Source organism: Bombyx mandarina, chromosome 26 (genome assembly GCF_030267445.1).
Source record: "Bombyx mandarina strain Sakado chromosome 26, ASM3026744v2".
Taxonomy (NCBI): Eukaryota; Metazoa; Arthropoda; class Insecta; order Lepidoptera; family Bombycidae; genus Bombyx; species Bombyx mandarina.
In genome coordinates this window covers 4660730-4684811 of record NC_143232.1, presented here as the reverse complement: position 1 = coordinate 4684811, position 24082 = coordinate 4660730, and the positions used below count along the sequence as shown (strand labels likewise).

Here is a 24082-nt window from a genome sequence, read left to right as displayed (position 1 = left end):
AACAAAATTTATTTTAACGAATCCAGCTGTAGTAGAATCTAGCTAGTAGCTGTAGGATTGAAATGATTTTAATAGACCTAGAAATATATATTTTTTGCACATCGAATATGGTTATTGCCTATCATTTCTGTACAAAGCTGTTCTGTTATTGTCGCTTAGTCACTTTTGCCTTTCAAGCGTCAATATAAACCTTCCTCTTCAATCACTATATCTATTAAAAAACCGTATCAAAATCCGTTGCGTAGTTTTAAAGATTTAAGCATACATAGGGACAGACATGATAATATATAGGGACAGAGAAAGCGACTTTTTTTATACTATGTAGTGAAGTAAATTTTAGGGTTTAATCTCGTATTTCGTTTTTTCATTTTAGTCTTCGCTGATACTTTGAACACTTTAATTTTCTTGGTCAAGGACGAGTGAGATATTGCTCGTTGACATTTGATTATTTTGCTAACTACCGTCTAGCTTTCTATAAAAATATTCTTTGATAATTATGTTTCCTTACACTAACAGCATCTTGAGATGTGGCGGTTTTGTTGACTTTGGTTTTTATCTTCAACATAAAATGATCACAGAGATTAGATGACAAACGTTTAAAAATATTAAGTCAGAGTTATAATCTTGCAATCGTCGCCGGATGTAACATTACTTATGTTAAAATCAGAATGTAGCTATTTGCAATTTCATATAAATTCAACAGTCAACAAGTTCGACCCGCTCAGATACTTGGTACATGAATTAATAATTACACATGTGATACAAAATAAGTATATAAATAAGTTAATAACAATTACATGCATACGATTCGCACGCGGTATACGTAAAACTTACAGTAGTGTTTTATCTCATTCTTTCGCATGTTAAGTCCTATAGAGATCATGTTATATTGTTTGCTTTTTTGTTTCCACCAGAGATACTTCTACCATTTATCCAACATTAGCTTTTCCTAATCCTTCTTGTCTTATTCAGCATCTACTTTCACCAGAATATCTATGTTGAGCACTGGTGGTTGTCTATTATATTCTGAGAATTTCATAATTGAGCGAAGTTGGGTTTTACTTATCAATAACAAGCGGCCCGCTCCGGCTCCGCTCGGGTCTTTAACAAAAATTTCAACGGTATTTGACGATGTTTTATTTTTTAAAATAAAAGAACACTTATTGTGGCATAACTATAATAGTTAGACATATTCTGTCGCAACATCTTTGTAGATAATAATGTGTTCTACAAAGTTCTAAAGGGTGATTTTTTAGCTATTTTCTTTTTGGCAACACTGATTTTGAAAGCTAACGCATGTTTCGTGTTTTGTGTTATTGTCAAACATCTTCAGTTTGGTATATAATTTAACCATGAATCGTCTTACAAACGAACAACGCTTACAATTCATTAAATTTTATTACCAAATGCGTGCTCTGTTAAGAAAGTTCATCTCGCGTGGTTCTTCCATTTTATGGTCAGTTTAATCGACCCACTGAAGCGGCTATTTGGGCTATTGTGACTAAATTTCGCATAAAATTTACATTGTTGGACATTAAACCACCATCACGCTTACGTACGAACTGAAGAAAATACCGCAGTTGTATCGGCCAGTGTTAGCGATGACCATCAATTATCGATTCGACGACTTTCGCAGCAATTGGGCCTCTGTTACTCAACAACGTGGAAAATTTTGTGAAAGGATTTAGGTGTGAAGCCTTTCAAAATACAGCTGGTGCAAGAATTGAAGCCGAAAGACCTACCACAACGCAGAATTTTTGGTGAATGGGCTCTTGAAAAGTTGACGGAAGATCCGGTGAAAGAATTTTTCAAATCTTCAAATCGGTTCAGTAGTTTCGCAGCCTATTCAATACAAACAAACAAACAAATCTTTCCTCTTTATAATATAAGTATAGATAAATCATATTTAACCAGAGTATCAATCAACACCTGGATTTATAGTTTCACTTCATCTACAAAATTTATATAAACCCACTAACTTTCAGGGTTGTTCGAGCTTTCGATTCCAGCGCACCTGTGCTCTATCTAAAAGTTTCCAAATAGAAAAATAGATTTTCATTCACTAGATTTTGTTTTTAAGCCTTCTAGATTCAGAACAGCGGCGAAGTAAAATTGAATTGCAAACGATTGTGTTTGAAATCTGATAAAAGTAGTGAAATGAAATATATATATGATAGAGATCTATCTACTTATGTGTACACTTAATTATTGGTCGCCAAAGCCTTCAATAGGAGTAAGCTTAAGGCAAAATCCTTCAAAAGGATCCTTATCCTTCAGATAACTGATTCATGAAAAAAAGAACGTAATATCGTATTTTCTCTCTCTCTCTCTCTAGTAGTAAAGTCTTAATTCGCGATAATATGATGATAGTGCTTGGTAATGACTATATTATTATTGTTGATTTTAATTCGTAAGTGATTTTGTAAAAAAACACTAACCAATTAATAGACTAGAATCTGGTGAAGTTCTACCCAGTCAGGGGATTTGCTATTATATTACATAAGACTTCCATGTATAAACAAACCGGCTTTTAGTGCTAATTATTCTTCATATCATCACTCTTCAGTTACTGCTGAGTCTTTTATTGTGTTTATTTTGAGAATAGAGAATATATTCTAAATTTCCCTGATTCTGAATAGGGTCGATGCGGGATCCAAAAGAAATTTTCTTTTTTCCTCGGGAGCTTGGATCTCACCAAAGCCTGTTTATAGATAGATACCTTTATAATTATAAGACGTATTTTTAAACTTTCTGATTCCATTATTAGTTTTAAGTTCTCAAATATTTCTTTTCTGTTCTTTACTGGTGGTAGGACCTCTTGTAAATCCGCGCGGGTAGGTACCGCCATCCTGCCTATTTTCTGCCGTGAAGCAGTAATACGTTTCGGTTTGAAGGGTGGGGCAGCCGTTGTAACTATACTTGAGACCTTAGAACTTATATCTTGAGGTGGGTGGCGCATTTACGTTGTAGATGTCTATGGGCTCCAATAACCACTTAACACCATTTAAGCAATAAAAAAAACAGACTTATATCATTTAGAATCCTTATATAGTTCCGAATCTCATTTTCTATAAATTGTTTACTTTTTGTGATGGCATACGTTTATTTATTTATTTTTATCAACATAATATGTATGACGGCGTTAACGATATTTATGTTATATAGCACGTGCAATAGGAGTGACTCACACAAGCCAGGCGCGCCGGCCGTGTCGTTCTACTCGTAAACAACAGCTGCAACAGAAGTGACTCATAAGCCAGCTGCGCCGGCTAGTATAAAAAGGCGGAACGTGCCTTGAAATGAACATTCGTTGGACTGCGCTTGCCTGGTGCACTTACTATATCCTCGTTACGTTGTGTGATTCAGTGACTGTTGTACGTACTGGTTAAAGTTGGACAAGTGTTAAAGTGAATTGTTAAGATAACATATTGTTGATTAAATCAGGAATCAAATAGTGACATCGTTTTACTTGGTGTTCAACAAGATAATGTCTACCCTCAAGCCGACATCAGAAGTGAGATCAGGACTCTACTCTCACTGGCGTGACGTGTTTGAACATGTTCGAAGTACAGCAAAAAAAACATGATGCAGATCAGAATACTAGTAGTGGTACGCCACAAGAGCGTGAATGCAGCATACGTAAGTCGTGTAATAACGTCTCTGTTACCTCGATGGAAGATCTGAGCCACGAAGAAATCGTCACATCTTACGTTCTGGCTCATGTTGCCCAGTTTGACTGTCGACGTCATCACATGGCGTTTACTAACGGAAATACAACACGTAACAAGCTATTGCAAGAAATTAAGGCAAGTGCAAATCTCAAGTGAAACTTCGATCGCAATAATGGATCTGTCATGACGAGTGGGTAGTTCCGACACGAATCGTTTTTAAGCCAATGACTACTGCTAGAGTTACATGGCACTAGTACAGTAAACCAGGACATGAGACTGTGAATTGTCGCTGAAATTTTAGAATCTACTCGATTCAATACCAATAACACTACACGTTCGATGACTTCGGGCTCCAGCAAGCAAGCAAACAAGAAAGCAAGCAAGTTTCCGTGGGGAAGAAAAATTGACACATCTGAAGTCGTCGTGACCTGTAAGATAAGACGTCCGGTGCGTTCGTGTCTGGCGATGCGGCGGTGTTCGGGTTCCGCTGGCGGATGCAGGTTTTTCCGGTGAAGTGCGTGCTTGTGCGTGCTTGACAAGTGTTCGCGGTTGGCTTCCTCAGTGTGGGAGTAACATCGTGTAGCCGGAGGTGAGACTTCCGCGGTCGCGGCCCACCCAGTCCGCGAGAACCGGGCAGATCGCCTCGACGGTACGGAGGCCGGCTGACGGGTCCGCCAAACGACGAGACCACGCCTCCAGCACGGACTGCCGATATTGGAGCCCCCGCGCTCCGGCTGCACTTGCGCTAGGGCGCGCCGCCTCGTAGGAGACTGTGAGGTATCATTGAATAACTGCGATCGCGCGCTGCCGGCGTCGCAGCGCGGCGACGTTCTCGTGGGTAAGGACGTGGCACCAGACGGGTGCTCCGTATAGTGCCATCGACCGCACGGGTACCATCACCCTGCCTATTTCTGCCGTGAAGCAGTGGTGTTTTTCGGTTTGAAGGGTGGGGCAGCGGTTGTAACTATACTGAGACCTTAGAACTTCTATCTCAAGGTGTGTGGTGCGTTTACGCTGTGGATGTCTATGGGTTCCAGTAACCACTTAACACAAGGTGGGCTGTGAGCTCGTCCACACATTAATACGAAGAGCATAATCAAACTAAATTAGATACGAAGTTTAAAGGGCCGTTTAAAGTAGTTGAAGTATTGGATGGTGTCGATTTAATTTTGACTCTCACACATTCGCTTAAGGCTCGAGCTACTACTTGCCTCACAAAAATACAGCCTGCAAAACCTGAACAACCTCCTCATCCGTGGGCGCCCGGCTCTCGCCTGCAAGTCGGCTGTTACGTGTGCGGTGATGCGAGCCATGTAGCTTCTGGGTGTTCCATGCGCTACAAGAAGAAAAACGACACTGCTCCAGGTGCTGTGGCAGGTCCAACCAGAGACGTCAACGTGTGTTCCAGAGCTTCAGTGTGTTACAGATAAGTGGTTTTGGCTCCCCCTTTATGTTCCATTCAGGGTCAGACTGTAGTCTTATAAAACAAAGCCATAGTAATTTATTCAATGGTAAGCGGTTTCATGAACAAGTCACCGTAGTCACCCTAGACACGTCCTTACGGATCCATCAGATCCAATAACTCTTGCATTAGATACCTTCAGCTCTGACACTAGGAGCAGGCTGAGGAACCCCAGTAATCGTACTCGTCGAACTCGACAAAGAGGTCGACGTGCAACCTAACCCATGCATCAGCCCACTGAGTTTCTCGCCGGATCTTCTCAGTGGGTCGCGATTCCGATCCGGTAGTAGATTCATTCGCGAAGCAATTGCTCTTGAGTTGTTAGGTCTCCTGCGGAGGCGCTCGGGCAGTTGTTAGCAAATCCCACCCCTCTTGGCTGAGCCTTTGCTCGCCCACCCGTCCTGGTGAAGCGGGAAAGGCCTCCGGGCCACCAGTAATCTTTCAATAATCTGCAGTTTTGGAAAACGATAGGTATAAGTTGAGATATGTAAATGGTTCTAGTGTACAAAGTTCCCCATGAAAACTTACGCGAAGTACCTCGAGACCCGTCAGGCCTACTAGAAATTTCTGAAAATTATAGTGACGATGACGTGACGGCGTACACAGATGGGTTAATTAATCTTGTTCGTGAAACTGATCTTAATGATGACGACTCTATCACTGACAATAGAAGCGACATTTTTGTCCGCAAATAGCGATACAGCAAACATAGTCTGTGGGTAGTGATACAATGTCTGTAAGCTCAGGCACCTCAGGTGCAGGTGTTGGAAATGTAGAAAACGATGGTCGGTCTCGCACTATTTCTGAAGAAATTCCGTATAAATGTTCTGGTTTAAGAAATGTTTTAACAAACGCTACCGTACACGCAGATTAAAAAAAAAAAGAGAATTGTATGTGGCTAGAGAGATGTTAATCCGGACTAGCAAAAAAAAAAGAGAAAAAAAAAAAAAAAAAAGTGTGAAGTCATTGAAGGGTCTGTCCGGTCCAATGGCTTGGCTATAGGGATTTTCATCCAGATTAGCCACAACAATTAGCTACAGGGATTGCGATTCGGTCTAGCATTATCCGGTCCAGTTCGAAAAACTGAAGGGATAACAATTCCGGTCTAAGTTAAAAGGGACATACTTACATACCTGAAGAGTTTTAAATGAACTGGCCCAGGTATGTAAGCAGTCTGAAGGTTATTTATAGCCAGTATAGGATTTTCTGAAGAATTATGCGAACCGAACCGTACTAGATTGTTAATATCATAGACCACGTTTTAAGTTGCATCCGTTAATGTCAGGATGAACGAACACGTTTGTTGTTCACAGACATACCATAAGAATGCGCGCACGAGGACGAGCGCACGTCAGTATGGCCGTGACGGCGTTAACGATATTTATGTTATATAGCACGTGCAATAGGAGTGACTCACACAAGCCAGGCGCGCCGGCCGTGTCGTTCTACTCGTAAACAACAGCTGCAACAGAAGTGACTCATAAGCCAGCTGCGCCGGCTAGTATAAAAAGGCGGAACGTGCCTTGAAATGAACATTCGTTGGACTGCGCTTGCCTGGTGCACTTACTATATCCTCGTTACGTTGTGTGATTCAGTGACTGTTGTACGTACTGGTTAAAGTTGGACAAGTGTTAAAGTGAATTGTTAAGATAACATATTGTTGATTAAATCAGGAATCAAATAGTGACATCGTTTTACTTGGTGTTCAACAAGATAATGTCTACCCTCAAGCCGACATGTACATCAAATCTTCCCTAACACAGGGAACTGAAATTTAGGAAGGTGATTGAAATTGAATAAAAAAAACACGAGATTAGACCTTACGGCCTTTTAATAAAAATGTATGCGCAAAAAATGAACCTCCGCAACGGTGGACACGTTTCTATAATTAAATTCAGTTTTAGGTTTTCGCGGACAGAATTAGTGACGTAGCGACCCGGCACGTATTACGGGGTTGCCATGATTTACGTGATTAATTTTCCCTTTTTTTTGTTACTTACCCGTTTTTATGGGTAATGAAGTTTCAAATTCCAATCTATTGGTTATTATTTCAGTTTTGAAGCTTCATATCCAATCCTGTAGACCGAATGGTAAACAGTCGACGTCGCCCAAAACACGGCATTACGGATCCTCCCGATCCATTAACGGTGCTTTTAGGTAACACAAGCACCACGAAGGGCTCGAGCCCCGTGAGCTACACGCGTTAGGGCGAAGCTGAAATAGCTTCTCAAGGATATCAGCATAGGTACGATAAAAAAATTAAGCTTTTTTTGTCTGAAGTTTTTATCGTTTTTTAATGGAAATTCCGCTTGTGGTTTTTTATACAGTACCGCCATGCTGTCACACTGCCGTCACATGGCTGTCTTGCGCCAGCGCGCTACATACTGCGACCCCTTTGAATGATAACATGATACCCCACTGACAGAATATCGACCTAACGTTTCAAGTTAGGTTGCAGCAATAGTGTCATATACTGTGGACTCCCAGATGAGACTACATTTGCCTGAAACTGGTCTGAGCCGTTATATCTTTTATACAAACGTATTTTTCATCCTAAAAGAGGATCCCGGAATAGCTGTAATCACACAACTCTTAAACGCACTGTTTCGTGTTGTTTTTTGTGCCCTATAGCATGATCTTCTCCAAACTATGTTTAAAAATTAAGATTGAAGATATTTTTTTAAAATTTAAGTATGCAGACATTTTGTGGCGGATAGCCACCAAATTACAATACAACACAAGATATTTGACAGATGCCTGAATCTCGCTTACGATATTTTCAAGATAAGCTCGCATATATACAAGTTCCAAACCACAACATACGAACCGTCGGTCTACCAAGCTATATCACCCGCTCGGTGGAAGATCTTCCCTTTGTCGTATACCTACACATTTAGCTAACGAACAACTAACAAATCACGCACACTAACAAATCAAGGCAATTAAATAAATTATCGAGAATCCTCATAATTATTTCTAATGTTATGGTCACCCTAAGAAAACCAGAAAATAGAAAAAGGTCGCATCCGTCGCCGTTACAAAGTTAGCGTCAATGAACACAATTACGCGGACCATTCTCGGAATCTTTCGACCTTCTGCCTTCATTCTGTTTTTATAAGGCGTTAAGTCCTGATAAATAAAGATTAACTTGATAACATTTTACAAATTTGATAACGTATAAATTATTCGGTGATGTTCAAACGTGTTACCAAATTAACCAAATATATCCGTTCCTAAAGAAAACAATTTTATTTATTTATTTAAGGATTACCGACAGGGTTTACAGTAAGACATAAAATAACATTGACATGTATAGAGCAATTGATAACTGCAACTCTAATTATAGGCAATCACAGCATGCATTACATTAACATATTAATAGAGATTTAACAATACTATAAATAATAATAAAAAATTAAAAACAGAAAGACAACAAGGACAGTAATACCCGAGTACTCAGACCAAGGCCGAGGCTGAGGTTCAACAACAACTTTTTATAATTTTGTTCTTAAATATTGGAAGGGAATCGCCAAATATGTCAATAATTTTGAAACATTAATCTAATTGCATGCACGTGATTAACGTAAATCACAAACAGTGAATAGTCATATTAATAAATTTTTAAAACCCGTTTCAGATTCATTGTCTCTATCATATTTTGCACGTGTTTTCGTGCGCGCAATATCATTAAACTGCATTTTTAATAGGTCAATGTTTTCACCCAACGATAATTGTTGAATACGAATATATTTTATGATTTTTTTAAATCTTGATTTTGTGGTTTAACGTTTTGTACTCGCATTGTTTTATACAATTAGATCGATAATAAGATACCCGAGTTTTGGGGTGCGTATTGTGTCCGCAGGGATTGGTCTCATCTGCCCACATGATAAAGTTTAAGATAGTGTTAATACAATAAAAACTACAGTAATTCATAAATCGTTATTCGTATTCGCGTTTAAATTTATTTACTAGACGGTGACCGAGCTTTGCTCGGTTGTCTTTTCATAAATTGTATTTTTTAGAAATTATATTTAAATACGAATTACATTTTGATAAAATGATGAAATATTCCAAGATCATTTAGGCATTTAATGGCTTCGGGTGGCTTAACAACCCCATCTGCTGAAATAGTTTTAGTGTCTTTAAAACAATTATGAAAAATAGTATTATTATTCGCCAATAGATGTCAGGAATTATCGATAAAGTTGATTATTGAAAAAATGAAAAAACAACATTTTCTGAAAATAAATCATAGCTAGATCGATTTATTGCCTCCGAAATCCCCTGTATACTAAATTTTATGAAAATCGTTGGAGCCGTTTCCGAGATTCAGATTATATAATTATATACTTATACAAGAATTGCTCGTTTAAAGGCATAAGATATTTACCACAAGCTAGTTCCAACAAAACAAAATGGTGCATGCAGATTGTCACTAATTTTATTAATTGGCTGATAAAAACCGCAACAAACTTGACCATTTTTCCTTGAGCTTCCGCTCCTCTCTTGGGTATCAAGTCAAAGGGTACTGCAGTCGCGGAAAACTGCGACGGCTCTCAATATAGTGGTGTTGTCCCGTCTCTGATCAGTATAAGGCATGCCGCGACGCTGCGAACACGTTCCTAGCCAATAGCCCAAAAAAATATAAGTAGAAGTAGCAATATCGAACTCTGTTATTAGTTCGTGATTGACTAAAACTGTGCTGGAGTGTTTTGCAGAAGGTTCGAGAGCACCGCCGTAAGTTACTAGAAGCGAAAACTTTTCATTAATAAAAGTTCTAATTGGTTTTTCTTAGTTTCGCAGACTTTTGTGATATTTTCGTTTCTTTTTTTTAATCTTTTAAATAAAGTATTAAGTAAGTAATCATGAGAATGTAAGGTGTAGATCAAAATTCTTTAGTACAGCTCATACATCTATACTAATATATAAATCTACAGTGGTTTTTACGGATGTTCCGTTATAACTACTGAGCCATGCATCCGATCGACTTGAAACTTGGTATCCATGTAGAAAATACATGTACTTAATTGATAGGCTAATATTTATATGAGTGTTGGACTCCCTAATAATAATGACAGTAAAATAGGCGAATACGGCTAGTAGAAAATAAAGTTATTCAATTCGTAAAAAATTAAATTATATTTTTAAATTCTACAATTACATCATATCCAACTTAATCTAAGAATATAACTTTTTGGGCTACAGACCTGACGAAATGAACATACATAATAAATAGTGCTTATTACAATCGCCCAAAATTTACCTTGTTCCTAAGAAGTCGGGTAAAATATGGATTACTTAAAAACAAAAGATTTCTAAAATCTTAAAAGAGTACGGTCAGGTAGTATTTACTGCGTACGTATATCGAATATACTCGATTTGTTATCGAAAGTATTACGGCTTAATTAAGGATTTTTTATCGTTATTATATTATATATTCGACCACGGATTTGATCTAAATATTGTAAATTATTCGGAAGGCCGGAATTATACCGTAGAAATGGCTCTGATTAGGTATGTCTTCGACACACAAATACGGAATAAAATACTACCATTGAAAGTTTTTTCTTCACTAATATTAATCACAATTAAACAACTTCAAGGATTTAATTATCTTTAATACATATTAAGGTTCAGTAATTTGTGATCAATACAAGTATTCGAACGGTTATATTTGCAGCTATCACGTGTTCCATTTTGAATGACAGAACTTTAATTGTTTGAATGCAATTGACAATTCACTTTTGGGTCTTAGATAACCATTTATTAACATTATTGGGCACTTGTCAAGGCATAGCTTGAGCTAAGTAGAGGGCACATACAAACATTTACTGGTGGTAGGACCTCTTGTGAGTCTGCGCGGGTAGGTACCACCGCCTTACCTATTTCTGCCGTGAAGCAGTAATGCGTTTCGGTCTGAAGGGTAGAGCAGCCGTTGTAACTATACTTGAGACCTTAGAACTTATATCGCAAGGTGGGTGGCGCATTTACGTTGTAGATGTCTATGGACTTCAGTAGCTACTTAACACCAGGTGGGCTGTGAGCTCGTCCACCCGTCTAAGCAATAAAAAAAAAATATTTGGCTGAGAGAAATCGCTTAGAGCTATAAAACTAAACAAAATATTTATTATTCATTTATAAATGAATTCCATGTTTTCTATCTGGTATTTTTATTCACATCATTTACAACAATACAATAAACCTGAACATTCTAATAAAAGTGAATGAGTCTCGAGAGATTCCCTGTATAAGTCGAGACCCGAATAAAAAACTTTATGTATAAGTATATATGAAATCATCTGTAGCGAAAGTGATATGTGGGAAGAAAGATAGCCGTCTTTTGAGCGGTCGCTAAAATATTCAGAATCTAAGCTCGAGGCGACCTGCTTTTGCGGTGCTTAAAGAAACCCGTCTCCATTATTACATAAATGTCATTTTTATGAGTTTACACTGTCAATGGCTGTCAATGACAAAGGCATACGTGCAAATATTAATAAAAGATGTGCGGTGTCGTGGGACACCGGATAGGAACGAAGTTCCTTATTATAAAAATATTAATTTTATGTTCTGTTCGAGGTATAAAGAAAATAAAACTGGAGGTTCCGCAACAACTCACAGTCATTCGGTAACGTGCGAACTTATTGTGGTACACTTCATTCACGGTTGTTTGCATAAGAGTTAGTGTATTGCGCAAACGAAAGCTCTGAGATCGTGGCCAATGAATGATAAAAAAATATGTAATTTTTTGTACGTTATTACAAAGTTAAGTCGTATACGGTGTACATTACTAATAAAAATCTTACGTTACGGACGTTTTTTCCCGGTTAGAGTACCCCTCCGCATCGTCTCCTAAGAAACTTCGTTCCAAAAAAAAAAATTCATTCGATTGTGCTTCGAAATTCGTTTTAATACTTCGTTTAAGACTTCGTGAAATTTAATCACTCATTTTCCGTATGTGCATCGGAACACGGAACATTTCCAAAAATATTTTCTTTAGTACAGATGTATAACCTTAACACCATTAAACTTAACACCAGGTGAGTCCGTCCACCCATCGAAGTAATAAAAAAATAATAATAATAATATGACTAGAAATCTCAGATGTTCCTTTTTCTTCCTTTTCAACCATTTGTTCTTTAATAAAAACAAATAATCTTAAATATTTAATGACTAATTAACAATGATTTAATGATGAATTAATAAAAGTAGTCCTTAATCTGCTAGGTACTCTTGAGCCTTAATTTACAGATTCTCAAAAGCGTAGCGAAACGTTGCTTATGGCCAAATTTTCATTTCCCGGTTAATCTTGTGCTTAGGCTGCTCCATATTGTTTACGAGTTGTAGTCTTGTAGACCTCTGGTTTGAAGTAGTCTCATACGATAATCAGATGGAGTGTGGAATCTGGACATTGAGAAGGGCAACAGCCCTGCCCAACCCAGGCCAGGAAAGGCGAAGGTTTTCTAGCTATTATCCTTTAGCACGTGGGCACGTTGGTCGAGCGGCTGCTCCTGAGAAGGATGTCGCCGCAAACCCTTTTCAGACCCGTACGATTCAGGTTTCGTAGCGGTCATTCGATAACGCTGCAATTAGTCCCTGTGCTGCAACAACCTGGGGAAGATCGCAGCGATCTCTTACGGTCTGGTTCGCACAAGATTCGTCCTGGGACAAATCAGTCTCATTGGCGTCTATATCGAGTCCAGCTCCACACCTGCGGGTCGACACCTGGGGGTCGAGATCGACTGTTATCTGAGAATGGCCACCCACATCACTAGGATGTTGGGGGCCGCTCAGCGTGCGATATTTCTCCTCTTCCTCCTCTCTCCCTTACTTTTATAAGGAGGAGGGTGGCGTTACGGGCCCGGGGTTAGGCTGCTTTAGATGCTGACTTTTAGCGTATTACTTAGTTTTATTGGTTAGTGTAGTACTGGTGGTAGGACGTCTTGTGAGTCCACACGGGCAGGTACCACCACCCTGCCTATTTCTGCCGTGAAGCTGTTAAGCGTTTTGATTTAAAGAGTAGAGCAGCCGTTGTACTTTGAACTGAAACCTTAGAACTCATATATCAAGGTGGGTGGCAGCATTTACGCTGTAGATGTCTATGGGCTCCGGTAACCACTTAACATCAGGGCCATGAGCTCATCCACCCACCTAAGCAATAAAAAAGGCTAGTTCTTGTGTCGCACCCTAACTGCGCCTGTGACGTAGCAACAGTGCGGCATACTGTAGTATTAGTATTAGTAGTAGTTACTAGTAGGTTAGCATGCTAGCATATAAATATTAATCATTAGCTGACCCGGCAGACTTCGTAGTGCCTCAATCGATAAATAAAAGACCTAAACTTTTTTTTTATTCCGAGAATTTTCATATTTATGTACCTTTTAAACCTTCTCTGGACTTCGAAAAATAATTCAAGACCAAAATTAGCCAAATCGGTCAAGCCGTTCTGGAGTTTTAGCGAAACTAATGAACAGCAATTCATTTTTATATATAACTAGTCAGGTCATAAGTATTGTCACACAGTAAAAACTTTTCTTTTAGAATGCTGGCCACAAAAAAAGTTTATTGAATTCGAATTTCGAATTGTTCATGAAAATAAAAATGTATACTTTTAGAATTTTACTCATTTTTAAATATGGAGTGGACGCTTAAAGAAGACCGTGTTGCAGTTATTGCGTTGCATCGTTGCGGTTACGCGCCAATTCAAATTTTTAACATACTGAAAAATTTTAATATAATCAAAAAAATTCGTTTATCGTACCATCAAACGATACAATGAAGACCCTAGTGTAGATGACAGGTCAAGAAGTGGTCGCCCTCGATCTGTTAGGACTCCAGCAGTGATAAAAGCTGTGAAGGCGCGAATTCAAAGAAATCCCAAACGTAAGCAGAAACTGTTGGCCCTCCAGATGGGGTTAAGCAGAACCACGGTGAAAAGGGTGTTAAATGAAGACTTAAGGCTTCGGGCATATCGAAGAAAAACAGGACATCGTTTGAATGCTCGTCTAATGGACCTGAGACTGAAGAGATGCCGCGCTTTGTTGAAGCGGTACGCGGGAAAAAAATATCGGGAAATTCTTTTTTCGGATGAAAACATTTTTACCGTAGAAGACAGCTACAACAAACAAAATGATAAGGTGTACGCACACAGTAGTGAAGAAGCCAGCAACCGTATTCCGCATGTCCAACGAGGTCATTTTCCATCCTCGCTCATGGTATGGTTGGGAGTTTCTTATTGGGGCTTAACAGAGGTACATTTTTGTGAGAAAGGTGTAGAAACGAATGCAGTTGTGTATCAAAATACAGTCCTGACGAACCTTGTGGAACCTGTTTCTCATACCATGTTCAATAACAGGCACTGGGTATTCCAACAAGATTCGGCGCCAGCTCATAGAGCGAAGAGCACACAAGACTGGCTGGCGGCGCGTGAAATCGACTTCATCCGGCACGAAGACTGGCCCTCCTCCAGTCCAGATTTGAATCCGTTAGATTACAAGATATGACAACACTTGGAGGAAAAGGCGTGCTCAAAGCCTCATCCCAATTTGGAGTCACTCAAGACATCCTTGATTAAGGCAGCCGCCGATATTGACATGGACCTCGTTCGTGCTGCGATAGACGACTGACCGCGCAGATTGAAGGCCTGTATTCAAAATCACGGAGGTCATTTTGAATAAACTTTAGTGTCATAAGAATCTATGTTTTGTTAAGTTCATTTTGGTATATGAATGGTTACATAATGAATAAACTTGTTTCAATTATTTTACATTAAACATGTGACAGAATTTATGACCTGACTAGGTATAGTTATAGATAATTCTGACTATTAATAATAATAAACAACTATGCCTCCGTAAGAGGCTCCTTTCTTTGTCTCTCATGAAGTATGAGTAAGGCTGTTTGACGCCGAGAGACGTGGGGCGATTAAGCATCACTAAATATTGAGTAAATTGAGTAAAAATATATTCGAAATCAGTTTTCGGTGAAAGATTTCTTATTGGAAATCTATGGATGCAACTGTAGTTCTATGTTGTTGGAAACACATTCCCGAGGCATTGACTTGAAATACTTGTAGGGAATTATAAATCTATTATATCATATCGAAATAATTTACAGTTTTAACTGCCACTGTATCCTCTACAGTTCTCGATAGGCCATATTAGTTGCTGATATTAAGGGCCTATAAGCTGAATGCTATGAAGTCGATATTCGTGCAATCCTTAAAAATTAGTCTATCACCAGAATCGGCAATTTTGTTCGTCGAGGGACCGTCAAAATGTAAATTCACCCCATAACTAGAATCAAAATACAATGGTCTATCTCATAGCTTTTATCTTTATAGCTTCAAATGTGAATAATAAATTATTCTCGTATCATTGATAAATATCAAATATCATTCAAAAAATCGATCTAAAATTTTGTGCGTTGTAAGCTTTTATGAGTTTCCCATAACTATACACATTAAAGTTTGAGATGAGCGATATAAATTTATTTAAAACCATAAAATACTACACAGCAGACAGCGTTTAACTGTATTATTGGATTTGTTTTGAATCATATTAATAATAGCATAGAACACTATTACAGGAAAGATATAGTATTGTTACGCCGGTAAGAGTAACGCCATCTATCGCCGAATAGTCGAACGAATATCGAAGGGTCTAGTAGCATCTAGGACGCTCTAGAAGTACAGCGCTATCTATTGTCAGATAGAGGAAGCACAATATTCTACTTGTGTGGAATATTCTCGATAATTCTAGGGATGTGGTATCTTTAAAAATGTTGCAGAGATTTCACGCAGTCAGTCAGTAATCAGAACTACTCGAAGCGAAACAACGAACGGATTACCTGAAGCGAAGCGGGAAAAGCGAATTGAGAATTTTAAAGTGTTTGTGCACTTCACAAGTGTTGAATACAGTTTTTAATTTGTACTTCGGTAGAATTTTATTTATCCCGAACCCCAGCGCGTAACAGTGTCGTACTATAAACTTAATTAAAATCGTAATAAAACTAATAAGGTTGACCTGTTATTTAAGTGACGGTATCACATTTGCGCGGGTCGTCTTTAATAACAATATTTCTGGCTATATTGTTTTTAATAACTAGCGCCGCATCTTAAGTTAAATTGTCAACGAAACGTTTTGACTTTACAAAGTAAATGAAACCAATTATCAGTTCCTGAGCACGCGGCACTTTCTATTAGTCATCTAATCTAGCCGAACCCTCAACGGATTACAGTATTAATTCGATCTTTAAAAAATTAAAGACGTTGTAATTATGATCAATGCCCACGCTATAGTTCTGTGATTGGATCGAGACCTAGGATTTAAGTATCAATTGAATTAAATTAAGCAGAATATTAGAGCTATAGTAATTAACATAACTTAAAATGACGTACATATGTATAGTGTTAGAGTGTTATTAAATGCCCCCAATCTAGCAATGGCGCAAAAAGGGCAGAATAAAACAAGACAAGAACGAGCACGCTTACACCTCGAAAACTAAAGAAGATATAATATAAAATTACTAGCTGACCCGGCAGACTACGTAGTGCCTCAATCGATAAATAAAACACCTAAACTTTTGTATAAAATAAATTGAAAACAAACAAAAGGAATCCGTACGACGGAGACACATCAAAGGAAAAACAAAATTGTTATTTTTATTTAATTCCGAAGATTTTCATATTTATCTACCTTTTAAACCTTCTCTGGACTTCCAAAAATAATTCAAGACCAAAATTAGCCAAATCGGTCCAGCCGTTCTCGAGTTTTAGCGAGACTAACGAACAGCAATTCATTTTTATATATACTTATAATTATAGATAGATTATTTAAATTCCTTCAGATTTGGTCTGGGTCGCGGAGACACATTCACATTTTATACTGTTTATTTTATATATCCAATACTCGGTTCTGAAATAGTTAGCCCCCTGACTGTCGTGCCCAACGGTGCCTTTAGGTACCCCAAGCATCGGTCATCGTTCTCATCGGACCCGTCGCTTGCAACGAAGGGCTCAGCGAGTAAATTAGCCCACAGACACAGCCCACTGAGTTTCTCGCCGGATCTGTTCAGTGAGTCGCGTTTCCGATCCGGTGGTAGATTCTGTGAAGCACTGCTCTTACTAGGGTTAGTGTTAGCAACGTCGTCAGGTTTGAGCCCCGTGAGCTCATCTACTTTTTAAGGCTACGCTTAAATGGCCTCTCAAAACCCTCAGTATAGCTATTTTTGCTGTGAAGCAGTAATGCGTTTCGGTTTGAAGGGTGGGGCAGCCGTTGTAACTATACTGAGACCTTAGAACTTATATCTCGAGGTGGGTGGCGCATTTACGTTGTATATGTCTATGGGCTCCAGTAACCACTTAGCACCAGGTGGGCAACGAGCTCGTCCACTCATCTAATCAATAAAAAAAAAAAACAATTCGAAAATTACATTATTAAATGAAATTATCAACACAAAAGTATTTAAGTCGTAACCCCGAAACGGAACAAAAAAAATATCAGCAAGACTCGAACAATGCTTAATTAGGATACGAAATAAATTTAATTTGAACATTGGAAAGCCGCCGGCTTTACTCTGTTACATATCTGTTACAGACAGAACTCCCATTCGCGGTTATTAACAAAAACTCTCAAATTAAAGGACCGATGTATTTGGAGTTTAATTTCGTTCAACAAAAAAGAGATGTTATAGAAAGAAAAAAAAATTGTATTCATTTATAACTTTATTTTTCTTGGTGAGAAATTTCTAGGCAAAAAATGATCTTCATTGAGTTGAATTAAAATGTCTTTCCTTATTAACGGAGCAATGCATTTTAATTTCGTTCAACAACAAAGAGATGTAGAAAAAAAAATATAGTATTGATTTTATCACTGGTGTTAGGACCTCTTGGGAGTCCGCCTATTTCCGCCGTGAAGCAGTAATGCGTTTCGGTTCGAAGGGTGGGGTAGCCGTTGTAACTATACTGAGATCTTAGAACTTATATCTCGAGGTGGATGACGCATTTACGTTGTAGATGTCTATGGGCTCCAGTAACCACTTAACAACAGGTGGGCTGTGAGATCGTCCATCCATCTAAGCAATAAAAAAAAACCTTTCTTTTTCTTGGTGAGAAATTTTTAGTCAATAAAATGATTTTTCATTGAGTTGAATTAAAAATGTTCTTCTTATTAACAGAGCAATCAAAAAGTTATATCAGATCTTATTTTTCTGAGCTTAACGCAGGGATCACTCAGAAATTGCATTTGTTAGTTCATATTCTTCAATTTTATTACTACTTTTTTCTTCTTTATAACTTCTTCAAGTTAACGCATTGGATATAACTATTTCATTAAATGCAAGATGATCTTAGTTTCCGAACTTCTCCGTGAGTCCTCTAATGTTAAAATTTTTTTTTTTTTTTATTGCCCTTATAGGCAGACGAGCATACGGCCCACCTGATGGTGAGTGGTTACCGTCGCCCATGGACTTCAGCAATGCCAGGGGCAGAGCCAAGCGTACCGAATTTATTTCAATTAAGCCATTCGAAGCTTTATAGAAAGCTTTGTAATTCAATTACTGTTTGATTCAGTGAGGTTTACTTATGTTATCTCCAATCCGATTCATTCATACGATACAGACTGAACTTCTTTTGCTATTGACTACTCGTAATTTACTGGTAATGCATTTTGGTTTAAGGGTCGGGTAGACGTTGAACCCTAAAAAAATGGATACCTTAGAAATCATGTCTCATTTACATTGTTGATGTCTTCGGGCTCCGGTAATGATGATTAGTAGGTACCCCCACCCGGCCTATTTCTGCCGTGAAGCAGAAATGCGTTTCGGTTTGAAGGACGGGGCAACCGTTGTAACTATACTTGAGACCTTAAAACTTATATCTCGAGGTTGGTGGCGCATTTACGTTGTGTATGTCTATGGGCTCCGGTGATCACTTAACACCGGGTGGACCGGACCGTGAGTTCTTTCACCCATCGAAGCAATAAAAAAATCTATTATCAATGTTCGAAATTTAAAACGAAATCAATCAAACGGCATTAGTTTCCAAATAAAAATTCCACTTCTGAAATGCGATTGAAATTTCGAATAAACTTTTCGTTGTTAAGTTGACAAAGGGGGAACCGTGAGAATCGCGTGAGAACCATCCAACTGTACGGGGTCCCAGCGACGTGATGAAATCATAAAAGGCGTAAAGGATGTTTGCTTTCAAAAGAGGAAAAAAAGAATCGATTGCCATTTCTCTTTTTTTTTTTTTTTTTTTTTTTTTTTTTCCTACCTATGCTGATAGCCTTGAGAGGCTATTTCAGCTTCACCCTAACGTTAGTAGGTGAGCTCGCGGGGCTCAACCGGAGAGTTGCTAACACTGACCCTAGCAAGAGCAGTGCTTCGCAGAATCTACCACCGGATCGGAAACGCGACCCACTGAGAAGATCCGGCGAGAAACTCAGTGGGCTGTGTCTATGGGTTAGTTCGCTCGTCGAGCCCTTCGTCGCAAGCGACGGTTTCGACGAGGACGGTGACCGGTGCTTGTGGTGCCTAAAAGCACCGTTAATGGATCAGGAGGATCCGTAATGACGTGCTTTGGGCGACGTCGACGGTTTACCATTCGGTCTACTGGGTCGGGTATGTAATTTCCAGCGGCTACGATGAGAGGGTTCTCATGTCGTGCCGCCTTCTCAAAATGGCGCAGCGATGCCGACTGTAGATACTTACTAAATGAGTCGAGCTCCAGGTCATCGTGGAGATCCACATTCCTAAGGAACCAAGGCGCTCCGACGGCTATCCTGCAGAATCGTGATTGAATGACCTGAACGGATTTCAAGTGGGTGCGGGCTGCGTGAGCGAACACTACGCTTGCATACGTCATGACGGGGCGTATACAAGTTTTGTAGAGAGTTACCTTATTACGGAGGGACAGTTTGCTTCGACTACAAAGCATTGGATAGAGTCGTCCTAGAATAAACGCGGCGCGGTCGCGTACCGTTTTTATATGGGGACGGAATGTCATCCCTCTGTCGAGGGTGACGCCTAGATATTTGACCTTCGAGACCCACGGTATGGGCTGGCCAAAGAGAGTAATGGGACTAACGGCGGAGGTGTTTGCGCGCCTACTACGGAGTGGGATGCTCGAAGTGATGTTCGGAGGGCGACCCCTTTTGAAGAGCACCGCTGCGCTTTTCGTGGGGTTGATGTCAATTCGCCACTTCCGGAACCACTGTCCCATGGTGGCTACTGCGATCTGGAGTCGCCGATGAAGCAGCGACATCTTCCTACACGAGTAGTAGATAGCCGTGTCATCGGCGAAGAGCGCTAGATGGGTCTCCGGAGACCGGGGTATATCATTGATATACAAACTAAATAATAACGGGGAGAGCGCGGAGCCTTGCGGGACTCCGGCGGTCAGTTGACGGGGACGAGAACGAGTTCCCTCTACTCGATATCGAAACGAACGGTTCGACAAGAAGTCTCGTATGATGAGCACGAGTCTGTCTGGCACTCCCATGTTGTACAGTTTGTAAATTAAACCGTTGTGCCAGACTTTGTCGAACGCCTTCGCGATGTCGAAGAAGAGGGCGCCGGTCGGGATTTGTTTACGCTGCCATTTCTCGAGACATCGAGCAGATGTCGTTGTTTGCGAGAGTTGAAAATCGGAATCTTTTTAAGAGCATAAGATTTTTGTCGAGCTTGTTGGAGTGTCATTTATTCGGGATTGGATCCGTCGATGAAGATTTTCTGTATGAATAACTTCTATACGATATTAAAGTTAATTACATAGGGGCTATTTGTGGGACTTTATTCACATAATCAGTCTGTAAATAAAGCTTTTTTTATTTTTATTGCTTAGATGGGTGGACGAGCCCACCTGGTGTTAAGTGGTTACTGGAGCCCATATACATCTATAACATAAATGCGCTACTCACCTTGAGATATAAGTTCTAAGGTCTCAAGTATAGTTACAACAGCTGCCGCACCCTTCAAACCGAAACGCATTACTGCTTCACGGCAGAAATAGGCAAGCTTGATTTTAAAATGTTAAACAGCCAACGGCACATAAACTTATAGAAGATTCATTACAAATTATGCTCTCAGAAATCAGTTAATAATTAACAAAAAAATGATTACCAAACTCCGACACCGACACCTGGCATTCCTAACGGACAACTGATATATCTACTATGGTTGTAATCTATATATTAATACGTGAAGCAAAAACTTTGTATCCCTTTTTACGAAAATTGCGCGGACGGAGGAGGATGAAATTTTCCACACTTATAGAGAATATAGAGAAGAAGTGCACAATGCTAATGTTTTTTTTAAATAATGCATAAAAGATACATTAAATCAATAAAGAAAACATTACACACACTACAGACCATGTATTTGACGCACACACGCATGCATACTATTTATTGTCAAACTTTTGTTCTTGACGTCTGTGGTCAAATTGAGAATAGATTAAATATTGTTTGTCTTTGTTAAATTTTTTATAGTGTATTCTTGGCGAAATTTGTGATTATAGAAGTATAAAATACAATCATAATAGTGTACAAACTTACAATTCCAATTAATTATAGTCGAATTTCGACTACTGCAGGACCTCTAGTAATCATTAAAAGTCAAGGATAAATTCATCTATATTTATTTCTACTAAACACTAAAACAACCTCAATTGTCAATGTTGTGTGTAACACACATATATAATAATTGACATTAAACTAAGTGTAATAAATTAGTAAGTCTCTTAGGTTCAATGCGCACAGTGTGTAGGTAAAATTATTGTAGTGTATTAATACGATATTATATTAATACGATAGATAGGGTATGGTATATGAACAATTAAAATCAATACGAGGTATTGAGTAAGGTCACAGACTTACTTAAAAGAAAAAAAATAGTTAAAAAAATATCTATATACATATATTATTTAAAATAATTAATCAATGGGTGGCGGGTAGCCATCATACAACGCAAGATAATTGAGAGATGCCTGAATCTCGCTTACGACATTTTCAAGATAAAGCGCATATATACAAGTTCCGAACGTTCGGACCGTCGGTCTACCGGGCGAACATCACCCGCTCGCCGCCCGGGACACCAGTGCGCCAGGATACCAAAACTGCTTGTGCTGTGCGGTCTTGTCGAAACCTTTCGCGAGTGTGTTTGATCCAGAAGTGTTGTGTCGGTGTGGTGACGCTCCGAGCAAACGAAATTCGGGACCCGGGAACAGGTAAGTTGTTCGACACCATATTTCTTAACGTTTGTTAATGCGGGTGGGTGTCGTTCATACCTGTGTAAGCTGCGTACTCACTTTATTCTAATGAATAAAACCGAGTTACGTTAGCGCCACCGAGTCTGGCCATCCGTGTCCGCTCCCAGTCCTCCCCTATCCTTAGGGGTTAGGCGGGGCTGCTACTAAACCCGGTTAACTGACTCCTTGTAGCCGTGGCCCAGTTTATCGTGACCCCCGTAAGTAAATAGTAGTTAAGTTTTTTTTTTTATTCATTCTCATTTTGTATATATATTGTTAGATTCATAGATTCATAGTTAATTGGTAAATTTCCCTAGTTTAAGATAAAATTAATTCAATAATTACAATAGTTCCGTAAGCCAATCAGAGGCGTTGTTCTTTTACACAGATTTTTCTTCACCCAACTACCCACATTTAGACTTGTTTTTTCATATTGATCCAAATTCTATTAAATTTAATTTATTACATAGCATCAAGGAAATTTACCAACTCCACCCAACGGTAAGTGGGCCGTTCGTTGAATGCCGTTGCTTTCCTAAATTCATCTTTTATTAACCATGTAGGTACAAACTGTTGTTTTATTATATAATTAACCAACGTTTGTACCTCCTTCGCTACACTTCTATTATATATCATTTCGATTAGTTTATTTAATTTATACATTAACTTCTTTAGTAGATAGCATTAGTTATTAAGTTAGATTGACAGATCCTGCGGGCGCGACAGTGGTACAGCTTATCTGCGACCAGGTTAGTAAACTGTGGTGTTGCTCGGCGGAGGTTTTCGTGGACCGTGTGTTCGGTAGAGGCTCTGCCTGCCAGTCGACTCCGGGGTTCATAGTGCGACGAAATTGTTTCGTCAACCTTGAGATCCTGGGTCCTCTGACTGGCCGAGCTGTGCTGGCGCGTGGTCTTCGGCCGCCGGCCGTCGAATGATACATTAGTTAAGAAAGTTCATAGTTGAAATTAAGTACAGTTAATTACTAATTAGTTAAATTAAATTGTTTTCATTATTCATTATTACTATTCATCTTTTTATTTCTTTATTTTTAGTTATATAGTCCAGTATTAATTTGATTCAATTCAATTTGATCGATATCATAGTAGTTAGATCTTAGTGTATAATAGCTCAGTAAATTAAATAGTCAACAACATTAGTTGAGCCGCTGTCAGGTTGCGCGGAGTGTGACTCCTTTAGTTCTTTAGTTCTAGTTTTTTTTTTTTTTTTTAAATTAAGTTTTTAATTCTGCTGGAAGAGATTTCTCAAAGAAATAAGCAGTGCCTTTGTACATAATTTTCCTATTACTCTGTGCTGTGTCTTGTTTTCTGTGTGTACATAAATAAATAAATAAATAAATAAGTTAGTATTCACTTATTATAAAATAAATTATTCAATAATAACATTAGTTACAGCTCCACCTAATATTTGATTCACAAACTACCAACAATTTAGTTCATTAATTAATAAAGTATAGAGTTCATTGATAGGTTTACAATAAATTCAATAGATAGCGGTAGCATCGACCGGCCTCTTGCTTAATTTGCTTAATTCTTGTTTAATAGTTCGATAAAAAAGTAGATTCAGTTACATTGTTATAATCCAAGTTGCTTTCCCTTATCGGTTTTAGTTACTTTTTACCTCCCTGAATCCGTACTACTTCGGAAGACCGATGAACTCAGTAAGATAGGAGTCGGTAAAAACATG

The 24082-nt window shown here is 38.8% G+C and overlaps 1 protein-coding gene and 1 long non-coding RNA gene across 2 annotated transcripts in view; both read left to right on the top strand.

The window, feature by feature from the left end:
* Positions 1 to 3127: 3127 nt before the first annotated feature.
* LOC149499783 (uncharacterized) lies at positions 3128 to 6817 on the top strand. The gene is made up of 2 exons (XR_016325484.1): positions 3128 to 4448; positions 4865 to 6817. It is a non-coding gene; the product is annotated as an uncharacterized LOC149499783 (long non-coding RNA).
* Positions 6818 to 9708: 2891 nt separating this feature from the next.
* LOC114248101 (uncharacterized) overlaps positions 9709 to 24082 on the top strand; it is a 101008-nt gene continuing 86634 nt past the window's right edge. Inside the window, exon 1 of the mRNA XM_028181223.2 lies at positions 9709 to 9873. The gene's annotated coding sequence lies outside the window, so the exon portion shown is untranslated. The remainder of the gene's footprint in view (positions 9874 to 24082) is intronic.